Source organism: Eurosta solidaginis, unplaced genomic scaffold (genome assembly GCF_040869045.1).
Source record: "Eurosta solidaginis isolate ZX-2024a unplaced genomic scaffold, ASM4086904v1 ctg00001140.1, whole genome shotgun sequence".
Lineage (NCBI taxonomy): Eukaryota > Metazoa > Arthropoda > Insecta > Diptera > Tephritidae > Eurosta > Eurosta solidaginis.
This window is the reverse complement of record NW_027136962.1, coordinates 76813-95291: the sequence shown is the minus strand read 5'-3', so window position 1 is coordinate 95291 and position 18479 is coordinate 76813. Positions and strand designations below refer to the sequence as shown.

Genomic DNA, 18479 nt, shown 5'->3' with positions numbered 1-18479 from the left:
CCAATTTAGGCAAACAAATTTTGCCAACGACCATACCACGCTGAATACATCGGTTCTCGTCCGATCACCGAAATTAAGCAGCGTCGGGCGCGGTTAGTACTTAGATGGGGGACCGCTTGGGAACACCGCGTGTTGTTGGCATATCCAACTTTTTCTTTTATTTTATGTATATATATGTACATAAATATTTTTTTTATTAAATTGCATTTAATTGAATAAATACTTGGAATACAATTTAATATTTCTATAGATTCAATGGAAAAATTTCATACGCGCGCATACATTTACGTGCATAATAATATTAGTTATAATTTTTTACCATATCAATTATTGATTTAAAGCTTATAAGCATTCATCATATAAATACAAAATGAATCTGCATAGTACAAATTCATACTCATCCACCTATTATAGTACTTAAAATGGACGCTGATGTCCGATTATGTTCAGATATGTATATTATAATCATATTGATAATTAATAAGCATTCAATGAGAATTTTTTTTATTTTTTTTTTTGAATGTCATGAAATTTCATTTAATTATACATATAAGTTGTAGACGTCCAATATCAATAATCAATTCAGACTAAAATTCCAAACTTTAGATGCCTTTAAGTGAAGCCATATAGGGTTACTCTAGTGTTGCAATAGAAATATTTAAAAAATTTTTTAAAATAAAATAATGTTGTTAAAACTCAACGAAGATAAGTTTTTTGATTTCTAATTTAACATATTTTATATATCCGAATTAAAATTTTGATTAGTACAAATATATTTTAAGAAATTTCACTTAATTGAGAAAAAATTCGATTTTATCAGTGCAAACTTTTGATTAAAATGCCTGACACTCCGAAAATATGAAATTCATCAATTTAAATGAATTCGTATATCAAACTAACACATTTCAGTTATCTATTTTTACATGAATATTTGCAATAACTTTAATATGTGAATTTTAATTAATTTATTAAGATGAAAAGTTTATCAAATGTAAATGGTACGTAGCACTGAAATGAAAACATTTGTCATCCATCTTTTCGCTGCGCTTCTCAAATTTTAAACAGAGTATCGCATTCTATGCGCTTGTATAAAAAAGTATAAATAGTGAGTTTGTGCTTTGTGTGCTTAAATTGATAAATATTTTCAAGTGTTAATAAAAGTTTAAATAAAATAATTAAGTGAAAATGTCTGACACAATCGCTGTTGCAAATGTTAGCTCACCAGTAGCTGCTTCTGCTGCTGTTGCTGAGAAGAAAGTTGCTGCTAAAAAAGCAACTAAACCCAAAAAACCATCGGTTGCTCCCACTCATCCACCAACTCAACAAATGGTAGATGCATCGATTAAGAATTTGAAGGAACGTGGTGGCTCATCACTTTTGGCAATTAAGAAATATATTAGTGCAACATATAAATGTGACGCCCAAAAATTGGCACCATTTATTAAGCGCTATTTGAAATCGGCTGTTACTAGTGGAAAATTGATTCAAACCAAAGGAAAGGGGGCATCTGGTTCATTTAAATTATCAGCTGCAGCCACTAAATCAGGTGATGGTAAGTCAAAATCGGTTGATAAATCAAAAGCCAAAAAAGATAGTGCAACATTAAAGAAAAAATCGTCGAGTGGTGTTAAAAAGGCAAGTGGTGAGAAAAAAGTGAAAAAAGCTGTTGCCACTAAGAAAACCGCCGAAAAAAAGAAAAGTGAGAAATCTAAGGCTAAAGACGCAAAAAAGACTGGCGCCGTTAAAGCCAAGCCAACCAAGTCGAAATCTGCCACCGCTAAGTCAAAGGCAACAAAAGCAAAAGCAACTGCTACCAAACCAAAAAAGGCTGCGACTAAAAAGCCAGCTGCAAAAAAGGCATCAGCTAAAAAATAAATATGCTGCGTTTTTTGTGATAATTTACAAGGACACAACATTCATTAAATGTTGAATTATCAATAAGCCCTTTTCAGGGCTACAAAATATACAAACAAAAAGATCAAAAATGTACGCAATACGTCTGACTACAGCGTTGCTTCGCCATAATAATTAACCGCTCTAGTGTCTGACACTGTAAGTCAGCCCTACCATGCTGACCAATTTTAAAATTGATGTTTCAATTGCAAAACAAAATTAAAAATTTTCATCGACTTAGAAAAATTCATATCTCTTTGTTAATTTATATTTTGTGGCCCTGAAAAGCGCCTTTTTGTTAACATTTTTTGATGTTTCAATTGCAAAACAAAATTAAAAATTTTCATCGACTTAGAAAAATTCATATCTCTTTGTTAATTTATATTTTGTGGCCCTGAAAAGGGCCTTTTTGTTAACATTTTTCACTTCCTCAGTCGCACAAATTACTTGGAGCTTGTGTATTTGGTAACAGCCTTAGTACCCTCACTCACGGCATGCTTAGCCAATTCACCAGGCAACAATAGGCGTACGGCAGTTTGAATTTCGCGACTAGTAATTGTTGAACGTTTATTGTAATGAGCTAAACGTGATGCTTCAGCAGCAATACGTTCAAAAATGTCATTAACAAAACTGTTCATGATACTCATTGCTTTCGACGATATACCAGTATCAGGATGTACTTGTTTCAACACTTTATAAATGTAGATGGCATAACTTTCCTTCCTCTTACGCTTCTTCTTCTTGTCGTTTTTAGTAATATTCTTCTGAGCCTTACCGGCCTTCTTAGCTGCTTTACCACTAGTTTTAGGAGGCATATTTAATTTTCACAAAATCACTTCACTATCACTCACACTTTTTAATAATTTTCCAAGTGTCAAAATGCGCACCTTTAAGTGTATTTTTTCCGACAAACCATTCAACCTGTTCGTAACGATTCGCTAAATATTGCCGGCATTAATTTGAAAACATGCGATTGGGGTTGCTCAATGTACAAACGAAAAAGTATATAAGCGCAGCACAAATTGCGTTTAGGAAATAAAGTGCCCAAGCTATTCAGCTAGTGTGTGTATTTGTGAAAAAGTGTATTAAGTGAAATATATAACAACAATGTCTGGCCGTGGTAAAGGTGGTAAAGTAAAGGGAAAGGCAAAGTCACGTTCAAACCGTGCTGGTCTTCAATTCCCTGTCGGTCGTATTCATCGCTTGTTACGTAAAGGCAATTATGCTGAACGTGTTGGTGCCGGTGCTCCAGTATATTTAGCTGCTGTTATGGAATATTTGGCAGCTGAAGTTCTTGAATTGGCTGGTAATGCTGCACGTGATAATAAAAAAACTAGAATTATTCCACGTCATTTACAATTGGCTATTCGTAACGATGAAGAATTGAATAAACTATTGTCTGGAGTTACCATAGCTCAAGGTGGTGTTTTACCAAATATTCAAGCTGTACTTTTACCAAAGAAGACCGAAAAGAAAGCATAAGTGATGTAATCGCCGATTTACATATATTCTTAGACGCCAAATTTAAAACCGTCCTTTTCAGGACGACAAAATATATATACAAAGAGATTAATTATATTGTCATATATATGTATTTATCTATTTTAAAACCTATTAAAACACTTTTTGAAAGAAAAATTTAAAAGGTCATAAGTACACTTTTGGAAAATTTATTTTTTTAACGAAATCTGCGTTAACAACTACTTCAATTAATAAAATAGTGTTTGAAAATATTCATAAAAAAGTTGACTTACATCATTTTCCAGAAGAAAAAAAACTGAGCAACATTAAAAAAGTACAGCATGCAAGCTACTACATATTGTATGTATATATGTACATATGTATGTTTGTATGAGCATCTCGACAAAGGCGCAAAAAGTTGTGGCGTGTATTCATACGTACCAAAGGTACAAACACACAACCGTGCATACATATTAATGTATGTGTTTAGCAAATAAATGTGTATATACTCGTGAGTAGGTATACACACCATATTAAGGGTAAAACTACAGCTGCTACTATCAAAATACGAATTTTCATTAACAGTTGCTTCAGTTATTTTTGATCTTTTTTGTTTAAAAAAATTTGTGGTCCTGAAAAGGACCGTTTATAATATTTATTAAAATATGGAATTAAGCACGTTCACCACGTATACGTCTAGCCAATTGAATATCTTTTGGCATAATTGTGACACGTTTTGCATGAATGGCACACAAATTTGTATCTTCGAACAAACCAACTAAATATGCTTCACTTGCTTCTTGTAATGCCATAACAGCTGAACTCTGGAAACGTAAATCAGTTTTAAAATCTTGAGCAATTTCACGCACCAAACGTTGGAATGGCAATTTACGAATCAACAGTTCGGTACTCTTCTGATAACGACGAATTTCACGCAAAGCGACTGTACCTGGGCGATAACGATGTGGCTTCTTCACTCCACCAGTTGCCGGCGCACTTTTGCGAGCAGCTTTAGTGGCCAATTGTTTACGTGGCGCTTTACCACCAGTCGATTTACGGGCTGTTTGCTTTGTACGAGCCATTTCTCACTTTTATTTTTCACAATTCAAAATAAACACTGATCACTGAACACTTCACTTAATAAACCTAATTTTTATAAATGTGGAAATACATATAATAAAATACACAAAAACGTTTCATTTGTCCATTTTTTTAGGATTGCAATATTGTGCGAGTTAAAATGAGATAGAAATATTTATGCCACATAATGGTAGCTCACTCAATGTTGTGGATTTTTGTATAAATAGCAGCTACGTTCGGTAACCAAGCTATTAGTTGTGAAGTGAAGTGATCAAGTGAAGTGTTCTTGTGAAAGCTAAAAAAAGTGCTAAATAGAAAAAATGACTGGTCGTGGCAAAGGTGGAAAAGGATTAGGTAAAGGTGGCGCCAAACGTCATCGCAAAGTTTTACGTGATAACATCCAAGGTATCACAAAGCCAGCTATTCGACGTTTAGCACGTCGTGGTGGCGTAAAACGTATATCTGGTTTAATATATGAAGAAACTCGTGGTGTTTTAAAAGTATTTTTGGAAAATGTTATCCGTGATGCAGTCACTTATACTGAACATGCTAAAAGGAAAACAGTTACGGCTATGGATGTTGTATATGCATTGAAGAGGCAGGGTCGTACATTGTATGGTTTCGGCGGTTAAATTCATTTTTACGGACATATTAACACAAAATAAATATACATTCAAACAAACGGTCCTTTTCAGGACCACAATATTTTTTAACAAAGATTTCAAAATTTCTCTAATACAATACATAACAGAAAGATATGTTATTAAGATGTACATGCATATGTAGTATGTATGAATGTTCGTTTAAACTAAGTAGCATACGTATGTATGCATAATGAAAACTCATGCAAATGAATATACCCCGACACAAGCCAAGCGATATAAATATGTCTATAATAGCAGGCTTATTTTCAAAAATGGCATAAGTTCATTTTTGTAAAAAAATAAACTTAATCTGATTTTAGTAGCAAGAGTATCTGAATACACTAAACTATAAAGTATATAACAAAATTTACTTAAATCGACTTATATCATTTAAAAAAAAAAAGGACAAATTCACAGCTGCGAGTATACACATTAAAATAGCCATACTTATACCAATTTAGGCAAACAAATTTTGCCAACGACCATACCACGCTGAATACATCGGTTCTCGTCCGATCACCGAAATTAAGCAGCGTCGGGCGCGGTTAGTACTTAGATGGGGGACCGCTTGGGAACACCGCGTGTTGTTGGCATATCCAACTTTTTCTTTTATTTTATGTATATATATGTACATAAATATTTTTTTTATTAAATTGCATTTAATTGAATAAATACTTGGAATACAATTTAATATTTCTATAGATTCAATGGAAAAATTTCATACGCGCGCATACATTTACGTGCATAATAATATTAGTTATAATTTTTTACCATATCAATTATTGATTTAAAGCTTATAAGCATTCATCATATAAATACAAAATGAATCTGCATAGTACAAATTCATACTCATCCACCTATTATAGTACTTAAAATGGACGCTGATGTCCGATTATGTTCAGATATGTATATTATAATCATATTGATAATTAGAATTTTTTTTATTTTTTTTTGAATGTCATGAAATTTCATTTAATTATACATATAAGTTGTAGACGTCCAATATCAATAATCAATTCAGACTAAAATTCCAAACTTTAGATGCCTTTAAGTGAAGCCATATAGGGTTACTCTAGTGTTGCAATAGAAATATTTAAAAAATTTTTTAAAATAAAATAATGTTGTTAAAACTCAACGAAGATAAGTTTTTTGATTTCTAATTTAACATATTTTATATATCCGAATTAAAATTTTGATTAGTACAAATATATTTTAAGAAATTTCACTTAATTGAGAAAAAATTCGATTTTATCAGTGCAAACTTTTGATTAAAATGCCTGACACTCCGAAAATATGAAATTCATCAATTTAAATGAATTCGTATATCAAACTAACACATTTCAGTTATCTATTTTTACATGAATATTTGCAATAACTTTAATATGTGAATTTTAATTAATTTATTAAGATGAAAAGTTTATCAAATGTAAATGGTACGTAGCACTGAAATGAAAACATTTGTCATCCATCTTTTCGCTGCGCTTCTCAAATTTTAAACAGAGTATCGCATTCTATGCGCTTGTATAAAAAAGTATAAATAGTGAGTTTGTGCTTTGTGTGCTTAAATTGATAAATATTTTCAAGTGTTAATAAAAGTTTAAATAAAATAATTAAGTGAAAATGTCTGACACAATCGCTGTTGCAAATGTTAGCTCACCAGTAGCTGCTTCTGCTGCTGTTGCTGAGAAGAAAGTTGCTGCTAAAAAAGCAACTAAACCCAAAAAACCATCGGTTGCTCCCACTCATCCACCAACTCAACAAATGGTAGATGCATCGATTAAGAATTTGAAGGAACGTGGTGGCTCATCACTTTTGGCAATTAAGAAATATATTAGTGCAACATATAAATGTGACGCCCAAAAATTGGCACCATTTATTAAGCGCTATTTGAAATCGGCTGTTACTAGTGGAAAATTGATTCAAACCAAAGGAAAGGGGGCATCTGGTTCATTTAAATTATCAGCTGCAGCCACTAAATCAGGTGATGGTAAGTCAAAATCGGTTGATAAATCAAAAGCCAAAAAAGATAGTGCAACATTAAAGAAAAAATCGTCGAGTGGTGTTAAAAAGGCAAGTGGTGAGAAAAAAGTGAAAAAAGCTGTTGCCACTAAGAAAACCGCCGAAAAAAAGAAAAGTGAGAAATCTAAGGCTAAAGACGCAAAAAAGACTGGCGCCGTTAAAGCCAAGCCAACCAAGTCGAAATCTGCCACCGCTAAGTCAAAGGCAACAAAAGCAAAAGCAACTGCTACCAAACCAAAAAAGGCTGCGACTAAAAAGCCAGCTGCAAAAAAGGCATCAGCTAAAAAATAAATATGCTGCGTTTTTTGTGATAATTTACAAGGACACAACATTCATTAAATGTTGAATTATCAATAAGCCCTTTTCAGGGCTACAAAATATACAAACAAAAAGATCAAAAATGTACGCAATACGTCTGACTACAGCGTTGCTTCGCCATAATAATTAACCGCTCTAGTGTCTGACACTGTAAGTCAGCCCTACCATGCTGACCAATTTTAAAATTGATGTTTCAATTGCAAAACAAAATTAAAAATTTTCATCGACTTAGAAAAATTCATATCTCTTTGTTAATTTATATTTTGTGGCCCTGAAAAGCGCCTTTTTGTTAACATTTTTTGATGTTTCAATTGCAAAACAAAATTAAAAATTTTCATCGACTTAGAAAAATTCATATCTCTTTGTTAATTTATATTTTGTGGCCCTGAAAAGGGCCTTTTTGTTAACATTTTTCACTTCCTCAGTCGCACAAATTACTTGGAGCTTGTGTATTTGGTAACAGCCTTAGTACCCTCACTCACGGCATGCTTAGCCAATTCACCAGGCAACAATAGGCGTACGGCAGTTTGAATTTCGCGACTAGTAATTGTTGAACGTTTATTGTAATGAGCTAAACGTGATGCTTCAGCAGCAATACGTTCAAAAATGTCATTAACAAAACTGTTCATGATACTCATTGCTTTCGACGATATACCAGTATCAGGATGTACTTGTTTCAACACTTTATAAATGTAGATGGCATAACTTTCCTTCCTCTTACGCTTCTTCTTCTTGTCGTTTTTAGTAATATTCTTCTGAGCCTTACCGGCCTTCTTAGCTGCTTTACCACTAGTTTTAGGAGGCATATTTAATTTTCACAAAATCACTTCACTATCACTCACACTTTTTAATAATTTTCCAAGTGTCAAAATGCGCACCTTTAAGTGTATTTTTTCCGACAAACCATTCAACCTGTTCGTAACGATTCGCTAAATATTGCCGGCATTAATTTGAAAACATGCGATTGGGGTTGCTCAATGTACAAACGAAAAAGTATATAAGCGCAGCACAAATTGCGTTTAGGAAATAAAGTGCCCAAGCTATTCAGCTAGTGTGTGTATTTGTGAAAAAGTGTATTAAGTGAAATATATAACAACAATGTCTGGCCGTGGTAAAGGTGGTAAAGTAAAGGGAAAGGCAAAGTCACGTTCAAACCGTGCTGGTCTTCAATTCCCTGTCGGTCGTATTCATCGCTTGTTACGTAAAGGCAATTATGCTGAACGTGTTGGTGCCGGTGCTCCAGTATATTTAGCTGCTGTTATGGAATATTTGGCAGCTGAAGTTCTTGAATTGGCTGGTAATGCTGCACGTGATAATAAAAAAACTAGAATTATTCCACGTCATTTACAATTGGCTATTCGTAACGATGAAGAATTGAATAAACTATTGTCTGGAGTTACCATAGCTCAAGGTGGTGTTTTACCAAATATTCAAGCTGTACTTTTACCAAAGAAGACCGAAAAGAAAGCATAAGTGATGTAATCGCCGATTTACATATATTCTTAGACGCCAAATTTAAAACCGTCCTTTTCAGGACGACAAAATATATATACAAAGAGATTAATTATATTGTCATATATATGTATTTATCTATTTTAAAACCTATTAAAACACTTTTTGAAAGAAAAATTTAAAAGGTCATAAGTACACTTTTGGAAAATTTATTTTTTTAACGAAATCTGCGTTAACAACTACTTCAATTAATAAAATAGTGTTTGAAAATATTCATAAAAAAGTTGACTTACATCATTTTCCAGAAGAAAAAAAACTGAGCAACATTAAAAAAGTACAGCATGCAAGCTACTACATATTGTATGTATATATGTACATATGTATGTTTGTATGAGCATCTCGACAAAGGCGCAAAAAGTTGTGGCGTGTATTCATACGTACCAAAGGTACAAACACACAACCGTGCATACATATTAATGTATGTGTTTAGCAAATAAATGTGTATATACTCGTGAGTAGGTATACACACCATATTAAGGGTAAAACTACAGCTGCTACTATCAAAATACGAATTTTCATTAACAGTTGCTTCAGTTATTTTTGATCTTTTTTGTTTAAAAAAATTTGTGGTCCTGAAAAGGACCGTTTATAATATTTATTAAAATATGGAATTAAGCACGTTCACCACGTATACGTCTAGCCAATTGAATATCTTTTGGCATAATTGTGACACGTTTTGCATGAATGGCACACAAATTTGTATCTTCGAACAAACCAACTAAATATGCTTCACTTGCTTCTTGTAATGCCATAACAGCTGAACTCTGGAAACGTAAATCAGTTTTAAAATCTTGAGCAATTTCACGCACCAAACGTTGGAATGGCAATTTACGAATCAACAGTTCGGTACTCTTCTGATAACGACGAATTTCACGCAAAGCGACTGTACCTGGGCGATAACGATGTGGCTTCTTCACTCCACCAGTTGCCGGCGCACTTTTGCGAGCAGCTTTAGTGGCCAATTGTTTACGTGGCGCTTTACCACCAGTCGATTTACGGGCTGTTTGCTTTGTACGAGCCATTTCTCACTTTTATTTTTCACAATTCAAAATAAACACTGATCACTGAACACTTCACTTAATAAACCTAATTTTTATAAATGTGGAAATACATATAATAAAATACACAAAAACGTTTCATTTGTCCATTTTTTTAGGATTGCAATATTGTGCGAGTTAAAATGAGATAGAAATATTTATGCCACATAATGGTAGCTCACTCAATGTTGTGGATTTTTGTATAAATAGCAGCTACGTTCGGTAACCAAGCTATTAGTTGTGAAGTGAAGTGATCAAGTGAAGTGTTCTTGTGAAAGCTAAAAAAAGTGCTAAATAGAAAAAATGACTGGTCGTGGCAAAGGTGGAAAAGGATTAGGTAAAGGTGGCGCCAAACGTCATCGCAAAGTTTTACGTGATAACATCCAAGGTATCACAAAGCCAGCTATTCGACGTTTAGCACGTCGTGGTGGCGTAAAACGTATATCTGGTTTAATATATGAAGAAACTCGTGGTGTTTTAAAAGTATTTTTGGAAAATGTTATCCGTGATGCAGTCACTTATACTGAACATGCTAAAAGGAAAACAGTTACGGCTATGGATGTTGTATATGCATTGAAGAGGCAGGGTCGTACATTGTATGGTTTCGGCGGTTAAATTCATTTTTACGGACATATTAACACAAAATAAATATACATTCAAACAAACGGTCCTTTTCAGGACCACAATATTTTTTAACAAAGATTTCAAAATTTCTCTAATACAATACATAACAGAAAGATATGTTATTAAGATGTACATGCATATGTAGTATGTATGAATGTTCGTTTAAACTAAGTAGCATACGTATGTATGCATAATGAAAACTCATGCAAATGAATATACCCCGACACAAGCCAAGCGATATAAATATGTCTATAATAGCAGGCTTATTTTCAAAAATGGCATAAGTTCATTTTTGTAAAAAAATAAACTTAATCTGATTTTAGTAGCAAGAGTATCTGAATACACTAAACTATAAAGTATATAACAAAATTTACTTAAATCGACTTATATCATTTAAAAAAAAAAAGGACAAATTCACAGCTGCGAGTATACACATTAAAATAGCCATACTTATACCAATTTAGGCAAACAAATTTTGCCAACGACCATACCACGCTGAATACATCGGTTCTCGTCCGATCACCGAAATTAAGCAGCGTCGGGCGCGGTTAGTACTTAGATGGGGGACCGCTTGGGAACACCGCGTGTTGTTGGCATATCCAACTTTTTCTTTTATTTTATGTATATATATGTACATAAATATTTTTTTTATTAAATTGCATTTAATTGAATAAATACTTGGAATACAATTTAATATTTCTATAGATTCAATGGAAAAATTTCATACGCGCGCATACATTTACGTGCATAATAATATTAGTTATAATTTTTTACCATATCAATTATTGATTTAAAGCTTATAAGCATTCATCATATAAATACAAAATGAATCTGCATAGTACAAATTCATACTCATCCACCTATTATAGTACTTAAAATGGACGCTGATGTCCGATTATGTTCAGATATGTATATTATAATCATATTGATAATTAGAATTTTTTTTATTTTTTTTTGAATGTCATGAAATTTCATTTAATTATACATATAAGTTGTAGACGTCCAATATCAATAATCAATTCAGACTAAAATTCCAAACTTTAGATGCCTTTAAGTGAAGCCATATAGGGTTACTCTAGTGTTGCAATAGAAATATTTAAAAAATTTTTTAAAATAAAATAATGTTGTTAAAACTCAACGAAGATAAGTTTTTTGATTTCTAATTTAACATATTTTATATATCCGAATTAAAATTTTGATTAGTACAAATATATTTTAAGAAATTTCACTTAATTGAGAAAAAATTCGATTTTATCAGTGCAAACTTTTGATTAAAATGCCTGACACTCCGAAAATATGAAATTCATCAATTTAAATGAATTCGTATATCAAACTAACACATTTCAGTTATCTATTTTTACATGAATATTTGCAATAACTTTAATATGTGAATTTTAATTAATTTATTAAGATGAAAAGTTTATCAAATGTAAATGGTACGTAGCACTGAAATGAAAACATTTGTCATCCATCTTTTCGCTGCGCTTCTCAAATTTTAAACAGAGTATCGCATTCTATGCGCTTGTATAAAAAAGTATAAATAGTGAGTTTGTGCTTTGTGTGCTTAAATTGATAAATATTTTCAAGTGTTAATAAAAGTTTAAATAAAATAATTAAGTGAAAATGTCTGACACAATCGCTGTTGCAAATGTTAGCTCACCAGTAGCTGCTTCTGCTGCTGTTGCTGAGAAGAAAGTTGCTGCTAAAAAAGCAACTAAACCCAAAAAACCATCGGTTGCTCCCACTCATCCACCAACTCAACAAATGGTAGATGCATCGATTAAGAATTTGAAGGAACGTGGTGGCTCATCACTTTTGGCAATTAAGAAATATATTAGTGCAACATATAAATGTGACGCCCAAAAATTGGCACCATTTATTAAGCGCTATTTGAAATCGGCTGTTACTAGTGGAAAATTGATTCAAACCAAAGGAAAGGGGGCATCTGGTTCATTTAAATTATCAGCTGCAGCCACTAAATCAGGTGATGGTAAGTCAAAATCGGTTGATAAATCAAAAGCCAAAAAAGATAGTGCAACATTAAAGAAAAAATCGTCGAGTGGTGTTAAAAAGGCAAGTGGTGAGAAAAAAGTGAAAAAAGCTGTTGCCACTAAGAAAACCGCCGAAAAAAAGAAAAGTGAGAAATCTAAGGCTAAAGACGCAAAAAAGACTGGCGCCGTTAAAGCCAAGCCAACCAAGTCGAAATCTGCCACCGCTAAGTCAAAGGCAACAAAAGCAAAAGCAACTGCTACCAAACCAAAAAAGGCTGCGACTAAAAAGCCAGCTGCAAAAAAGGCATCAGCTAAAAAATAAATATGCTGCGTTTTTTGTGATAATTTACAAGGACACAACATTCATTAAATGTTGAATTATCAATAAGCCCTTTTCAGGGCTACAAAATATACAAACAAAAAGATCAAAAATGTACGCAATACGTCTGACTACAGCGTTGCTTCGCCATAATAATTAACCGCTCTAGTGTCTGACACTGTAAGTCAGCCCTACCATGCTGACCAATTTTAAAATTGATGTTTCAATTGCAAAACAAAATTAAAAATTTTCATCGACTTAGAAAAATTCATATCTCTTTGTTAATTTATATTTTGTGGCCCTGAAAAGGGCCTTTTTGTTAACATTTTTCACTTCCTCAGTCGCACAAATTACTTGGAGCTTGTGTATTTGGTAACAGCCTTAGTACCCTCACTCACGGCATGCTTAGCCAATTCACCAGGCAACAATAGGCGTACGGCAGTTTGAATTTCGCGACTAGTAATTGTTGAACGTTTATTGTAATGAGCTAAACGTGATGCTTCAGCAGCAATACGTTCAAAAATGTCATTAACAAAACTGTTCATGATACTCATTGCTTTCGACGATATACCAGTATCAGGATGTACTTGTTTCAACACTTTATAAATGTAGATGGCATAACTTTCCTTCCTCTTACGCTTCTTCTTCTTGTCGTTTTTAGTAATATTCTTCTGAGCCTTACCGGCCTTCTTAGCTGCTTTACCACTAGTTTTAGGAGGCATATTTAATTTTCACAAAATCACTTCACTATCACTCACACTTTTTAATAATTTTCCAAGTGTCAAAATGCGCACCTTTAAGTGTATTTTTTCCGACAAACCATTCAACCTGTTCGTAACGATTCGCTAAATATTGCCGGCATTAATTTGAAAACATGCGATTGGGGTTGCTCAATGTACAAACGAAAAAGTATATAAGCGCAGCACAAATTGCGTTTAGGAAATAAAGTGCCCAAGCTATTCAGCTAGTGTGTGTATTTGTGAAAAAGTGTATTAAGTGAAATATATAACAACAATGTCTGGCCGTGGTAAAGGTGGTAAAGTAAAGGGAAAGGCAAAGTCACGTTCAAACCGTGCTGGTCTTCAATTCCCTGTCGGTCGTATTCATCGCTTGTTACGTAAAGGCAATTATGCTGAACGTGTTGGTGCCGGTGCTCCAGTATATTTAGCTGCTGTTATGGAATATTTGGCAGCTGAAGTTCTTGAATTGGCTGGTAATGCTGCACGTGATAATAAAAAAACTAGAATTATTCCACGTCATTTACAATTGGCTATTCGTAACGATGAAGAATTGAATAAACTATTGTCTGGAGTTACCATAGCTCAAGGTGGTGTTTTACCAAATATTCAAGCTGTACTTTTACCAAAGAAGACCGAAAAGAAAGCATAAGTGATGTAATCGCCGATTTACATATATTCTTAGACGCCAAATTTAAAACCGTCCTTTTCAGGACGACAAAATATATATACAAAGAGATTAATTATATTGTCATATATATGTATTTATCTATTTTAAAACCTATTAAAACACTTTTTGAAAGAAAAATTTAAAAGGTCATAAGTACACTTTTGGAAAATTTATTTTTTTAACGAAATCTGCGTTAACAACTACTTCAATTAATAAAATAGTGTTTGAAAATATTCATAAAAAAGTTGACTTACATCATTTTCCAGAAGAAAAAAAACTGAGCAACATTAAAAAAGTACAGCATGCAAGCTACTACATATTGTATGTATATATGTACATATGTATGTTTGTATGAGCATCTCGACAAAGGCGCAAAAAGTTGTGGCGTGTATTCATACGTACCAAAGGTACAAACACACAACCGTGCATACATATTAATGTATGTGTTTAGCAAATAAATGTGTATATACTCGTGAGTAGGTATACACACCATATTAAGGGTAAAACTACAGCTGCTACTATCAAAATACGAATTTTCATTAACAGTTGCTTCAGTTATTTTTGATCTTTTTTGTTTAAAAAAATTTGTGGTCCTGAAAAGGACCGTTTATAATATTTATTAAAATATGGAATTAAGCACGTTCACCACGTATACGTCTAGCCAATTGAATATCTTTTGGCATAATTGTGACACGTTTTGCATGAATGGCACACAAATTTGTATCTTCGAACAAACCAACTAAATATGCTTCACTTGCTTCTTGTAATGCCATAACAGCTGAACTCTGGAAACGTAAATCAGTTTTAAAATCTTGAGCAATTTCACGCACCAAACGTTGGAATGGCAATTTACGAATCAACAGTTCGGTACTCTTCTGATAACGACGAATTTCACGCAAAGCGACTGTACCTGGGCGATAACGATGTGGCTTCTTCACTCCACCAGTTGCCGGCGCACTTTTGCGAGCAGCTTTAGTGGCCAATTGTTTACGTGGCGCTTTACCACCAGTCGATTTACGGGCTGTTTGCTTTGTACGAGCCATTTCTCACTTTTATTTTTCACAATTCAAAATAAACACTGATCACTGAACACTTCACTTAATAAACCTAATTTTTATAAATGTGGAAATACATGTAATAAAATACACAAAAACGTTTCATTTGTCCATTTTTTTAGGGTTGCAATATTGTGCGAGTTAAAATGAGATAGAAATATTTATGCCACATAATGGTAGCTCACTCAATGTTGTGGATTTTTGTATAAATAGCAGCTACGTTCGGTAACCAAGCTATTAGTTGTGAAGTGAAGTGATCAAGTGAAGTGTTCTTGTGAAAGCTAAAAAAAGTGCTAAATAGAAAAAATGACTGGTCGTGGCAAAGGTGGAAAAGGATTAGGTAAAGGTGGCGCCAAACGTCATCGCAAAGTTTTACGTGATAACATCCAAGGTATCACAAAGCCAGCTATTCGACGTTTAGCACGTCGTGGTGGCGTAAAACGTATATCTGGTTTAATATATGAAGAAACTCGTGGTGTTTTAAAAGTATTTTTGGAAAATGTTATCCGTGATGCAGTCACTTATACTGAACATGCACTTATACTGAACATGCTAAAAGGAAAACAGTTACGGCTATGGATGTTGTATATGCATTGAAGAGGCAGGGTCGTACATTGTATGGTTTCGGCGGTTAAATTCATTTTTACGGACATATTAACACAAAATAAATATACATTCAAACAAACGGTCCTTTTCAGGACCACAATATTTTTTAACAAAGATTTCAAAATTTCTCTAATACAATACATAACAGAAAGATATGTTATTAAGATGTACATGCATATGTAGTATGTATGAATGTTCGTTTAAACTAAGTAGCATACGTATGTATGCATAATGAAAACTCATGCAAATGAATATACCCCGACACAAGCCAAGCGATATAAATATGTCTATAATAGCAGGCTTATTTTCAAAAATGGCATAAGTTCATTTTTGTAAAAAAATAAACTTAATCTGATTTTAGTAGCAAGAGTATCTGAATACACTAAACTATAAAGTATATAACAAAATTTACTTAAATCGACTTATATCATTTAAAAAAAAAAAGGACAAATTCACAGCTGCGAGTATACACATTAAAATAGCCATACTTATACCAATTTAGGCAAACAAATTTTGCCAACGACCATACCACGCTGAATACATCGGTTCTCGTCCGATCACCGAAATTAAGCAGCGTCGGGCGCGGTTAGTACTTAGATGGGGGACCGCTTGGGAACACCGCGTGTTGTTGGCATATCCAACTTTTTCTTTTATTTTATGTATATATATGTACATAAATATTTTTTTTATTAAATTGCATTTAATTGAATAAATACTTGGAATACAATTTAATATTTCTATAGATTCAATGGAAAAATTTCATACGCGCGCATACATTTACGTGCATAATAATATTAGTTATAATTTTTTACCATATCAATTATTGATTTAAAGCTTATAAGCATTCATCATATAAATACAAAATGAATCTGCATAGTACAAATTCATACTCATCCACCTATTATAGTACTTAAAATGGACGCTGATGTCCGATTATGTTCAGATATGTATATTATAATCATATTGATAATTAGAATTTTTTTTATTTTTTTTTGAATGTCATGAAATTTCATTTAATTATACATATAAGTTGTAGACGTCCAATATCAATAATCAATTCAGACTAAAATTCCAAACTTTAGATGCCTTTAAGTGAAGCCATATAGGGTTACTCTAGTGTTGCAATAGAAATATTTAAAAAATTTTTTAAAATAAAATAATGTTGTTAAAACTCAACGAAGATAAGTTTTTTGATTTCTAATTTAACATATTTTATATATCCGAATTAAAATTTTGATTAGTACAAATATATTTTAAGAAATTTCACTTAATTGAGAAAAAATTCGATTTTATCAGTGCAAACTTTTGATTAAAATGCCTGACACTCCGAAAATATGAAATTCATCAATTTAAATGAATTCGTATATCAAACTAACACATTTCAGTTATCTATTTTTACATGAATATTTGCAATAACTTTAATATGTGAATTTTAATTAATTTATTAAGATGAAAAGTTTATCAAATGTAAATGGTACGTAGCACTGAAATGAAAACATTTGTCATCCATCTTTTCGCTGCGCTTCTCAAATTTTAAACAGAGTATCGCATTCTATGCGCTTGTATAAAAAAGTATAAATAGTGAGTTTGTGCTTTGTGTGCTTAAATTGATAAATATTTTCAAGTGTTAATAAAAGTTTAAATAAAATAATTAAGTGAAAATGTCTGACACAATCGCTGTTGCAAATGTTAGCTCACCAGTAGCTGCTTCTGCTGCTGTTGCTGAGAAGAAAGTTGCTGCTAAAAAAGCAACTAAACCCAAAAAACCATCGGTTGCTCCCACTCATCCACCAACTCAACAAATGGTAGATGCATCGATTAAGAATTTGAAGGAACGTGGTGGCTCATCACTTTTGGCAATTAAGAAATATATTAGTGCAACATATAAATGTGACGCCCAAAAATTGGCACCATTTATTAAGCGCTATTTGAAATCGGCTGTTACTAGTGGAAAATTGATTCAAACCAAAGGAAAGGGGGCATCTGGTTCATTTAAATTATCAGCTGCAGCCACTAAATCAGGTGATGGTAAGTCAAAATCGGTTGATAAATCAAAAGCCAAAAAAGATAGTGCAACATTAAAGAAAAAATCGTCGAGTGGTGTTAAAAAGGCAAGTGGTGAGAAAAAAGTGAAAAAAGCTGTTGCCACTAAGAAAACCGCCGAAAAAAAGAAAAGTGAGAAATCTAAGGCTAAAGACGCAAAAAAGACTGGCGCCGTTAAAGCCAAGCCAACCAAGTCGAAATCTGCCACCGCTAAGTCAAAGGCAACAAAAGCAAAAGCAACTGCTACCAAACCAAAAAAGGCTGCGACTAAAAAGCCAGCTGCAAAAAAGGCATCAGCTAAAAAATAAATATGCTGCGTTTTTTGTGATAATTTACAAGGACACAACATTCATTAAATGTTGAATTATCAATAAGCCCTTTTCAGGGCTACAAAATATACAAACAAAAAGATCAAAAATGTACGCAATACGTCTGACTACAGCGTTGCTTCGCCATAATAATTAACCGCT

At 32.9% G+C, this 18479-nt stretch overlaps 4 non-coding genes across 4 annotated transcripts; all 4 read left to right on the top strand.

Annotated features, from left to right (window-relative positions):
* The first annotated feature begins 22 nt into the window (after positions 1 to 22).
* Positions 23 to 141, top strand: LOC137235931 (5S ribosomal RNA). The gene has a single exon (XR_010948133.1). It is a non-coding gene; the product is annotated as a 5S ribosomal RNA (ribosomal RNA).
* A 5411-nt stretch (positions 142 to 5552) lies between these two features.
* Positions 5553 to 5671, top strand: LOC137235930 (5S ribosomal RNA). The gene has a single exon (XR_010948132.1). It is a non-coding gene; the product is annotated as a 5S ribosomal RNA (ribosomal RNA).
* A 5394-nt stretch (positions 5672 to 11065) lies between these two features.
* On the top strand, positions 11066 to 11184 carry LOC137235929 (5S ribosomal RNA). Its single transcript, XR_010948131.1, has one exon. It is a non-coding gene; the product is annotated as a 5S ribosomal RNA (ribosomal RNA).
* Positions 11185 to 16481: 5297 nt separating this feature from the next.
* LOC137235928 (5S ribosomal RNA) lies at positions 16482 to 16600 on the top strand. The gene has a single exon (XR_010948130.1). It is a non-coding gene; the product is annotated as a 5S ribosomal RNA (ribosomal RNA).
* The last annotated feature ends 1879 nt before the right edge of the window (positions 16601 to 18479 follow it).